Below are 2,808 nucleotides of genomic sequence, written 5' to 3'. Positions count from 1 at the left end.
GGCAAATGGTTGATCAAGCCGGCCGGGCAAATCGGTAACCGGCCCGGCAGCCCCGACTATTCGACAATCAACCAGCTGAGGACAAACCCTTCACCCTCAATAACAACTACGTCTTGCCCCGCCGTCAAAATGTCCCGGCCGATGTTCATCAGAAACTCCTTGCTGGCCCATGGGCCCCCCTCCTTACCTTAAGAGAGTCATAGTTACTCCCGCCGATTACCCGCGCTGCACTGAATTTCGTCAAGTTGGGTCTGGCAAGCCGCTAACCCGGCCGGCCGGGCCTGACAATGCTCTAGAAACCCGGAACAGGCAGTTTCGTGAACCAACTGCGCACGCTCCTGACAATGTGTTCACCCACCCTGCTCGGGCAAATCGTTAACCAAGCCCAAACCCGACAATTCGGTAACCAACCCAACCATGACAATTCGCTAACCAACCCGGCCCGGGCAAATGGTTAACCAAGCCCAAACCTGACAATTCGTTAACCAACCCGGCCCGGGCAAATGGTTAACCAAGCCGGCCGGGCAAATCGGTAACCGGCCCGGCAGCCCCGACTATTCGACAATCAACCAGCTGAGGAGAAACCCTTCACCCTCAATAACAACTACGTCTTGCCCCGCCGTCAAAATGTCCCGGCCGATGTTCATCAGAAACTCCTTGCTGGCCCATGGGCCCCCCCTCCTTACCTTAAGAGAGTCATAGTTACTCCCGCCGATTACCCGCGCTGCACTGAATTTCGTCAAGTTGGGTCTGGCAAGGCGCTAACCCGGCCGGCCGGGCCTGACAATGCTCTAGAAACCCGGAACAGGCAGTTTCGTGAACCAACTGCGCACGCTCCTGACAATGTGTTCACCCACCCTGCTCGGGCAAATCGTTAACCAAGCCCAAACCCGACAATTCGGTAACCAACCCAACCATGACAATTCGCTAACCAACCCGGCCCGGGCAAATGGTTAACCAAGCCCAAACCTGACAATTCGCTAACCAACCCGGCCCGGGCAAATGGTTAACCAAGCCGGCCGGGCAAATCGGTAACCGGCCCGGCAGCCCCGACTATTCGACAATCAACCAGCTGAGGACAAACCCTTCGCCCTCAATAACAACTAGTTCTTGCCCCGCCGTCAAAATGTCCCGGCCGATGTTCATCAGAAACTCCTTGCTGGCCCATGGGCCGACAATTCGTTAACCAACCCAACCATGACAATTCGCTAACCAACCCGGCCCGGGCAAATGGTTAACCAAGCCCAAACCTGACAATTCGTTAACCAACCCGGCCCGGGCAAATGGTTAACCAAGCCGGCCGGGCAAATCGGTAACCGGCCCGGCAGTCCCGACAATTCGACAATCAACCAGCTGAGGACAAACCCTTCGCCCTCAATAACAACTAGTTCTTGCCCCGCCGTCAAAATGTCCCGGCCGATGTTCATCAGAAACTCCTTGCTGGCCCATGGGCCCCCCTCCTTACCTTAAGAGAGTCATAGTTACTCCCGCCGTTTACCCGCGCCGCACTGAATTTCGTCAAGTTGGGTCTGGCAACCTGCTAACCCGGCCGGCCGGGCCTGACAACGCTCTAGAAACCCGGAACAGGCAGTTTCGTGAACCAACCGCGCACGCTCCTGACAATGCGTTCACCCACCCTGCTCGGGCAAATCGTTAACCAAGCCCAACCCTGACAATGCGTTAATCAACCCGGCCATGGCAATTCATTAACCAACCCGGCTCGGGCAAATGGTTAACCAAGCCCAACCCTGACAATTCGGTAACCAACCCGGCTCGGGCAAATGGTTAACCAAGCCGGCCGGGCAAATCGCTAACCGGCCCGGCAGTCCCGACAATTCGACAATCAACCCGCTGAGGACAAACCCTTCGCCCTCAATAACAACTAGTTCTTGCCACGCCGTCAAAATGTCCCGGCCGATGTTCACCAGAAACTCCTTGCTGGCCCATGGGCCCCCCGCCTTAAGTCATAGTTACTCCCGCCGAATACCCGCGCTTCACTGAATTTCGTCAAGCTGGCCCTGTCAAATCCTTAACCCGACCGGACCCTGACAATTCGATAAAAAAAACCAGCTGGCGCAGCCCACCTCTTCCAATACTACGGCGCACGGGGCCCGCGCGGTGGGTGGGTGGGTGGGTGTGTGGGTGTGTGAGCTTGAACCATGTGTCCGGAGATCGGGTGGTCCAGGGAGTTTTGGTTACCCAGGTGCAATTCGTTAACCAAGTCTGGCTCGGAAGTCCGGATGCGGGTCGGATTTGCCGGCCACTGCCGGCCGGGAGTTCCAGAGCCCCGGCCGCCGGGGTCAAGTTCGGCCGCCCCTTTGACACATGCGATTTCTGTACGGGGGCATTGGCGGGGTTCCTGCAGATATATGGGGAGGCGGTTTTCACGATCACCGAGGAGTGGTCGACAGGCGGCACGGGCCTCCCCACATCGTTAACCCGGGCCGCGTGGCGGCATTTACGGCCGAATCTCAACTTTGCCCGTACGAATTTTCGGACCAATTCCCACTGGCGGAAGTCCGCCTGGGGACCGATTCGGAGGGCTGTGCCGGCCGGGCGGCGGCATTTTCGGCCGGACCACCGGAGCTCCCCGCGCCTACCCGATGTCTCGAGTCACAACTTGGGACTTTCGGGCGGGCGGGTTCCACGGCCTCTGGCCGGTCGAGGCGCGCCATCCATCCACGGTGGGAGCAATCCCGCCGGAGGGCCGCCCACCGACCGACCGAGGCGAGCTTCGGCTAACGCAGCGGCGCCGGTTAACGAAGAGGCGCCTAACTTTACCGCCAAGGGGGACAACACTAATTATGC

This window comes from Mobula birostris, unplaced genomic scaffold, assembly GCF_030028105.1.
Source record: "Mobula birostris isolate sMobBir1 unplaced genomic scaffold, sMobBir1.hap1 scaffold_1320, whole genome shotgun sequence".
NCBI classification, from domain to species: domain Eukaryota; kingdom Metazoa; phylum Chordata; class Chondrichthyes; order Myliobatiformes; family Myliobatidae; genus Mobula; species Mobula birostris.
Note: the sequence above shows the minus strand (reverse complement) of the source record.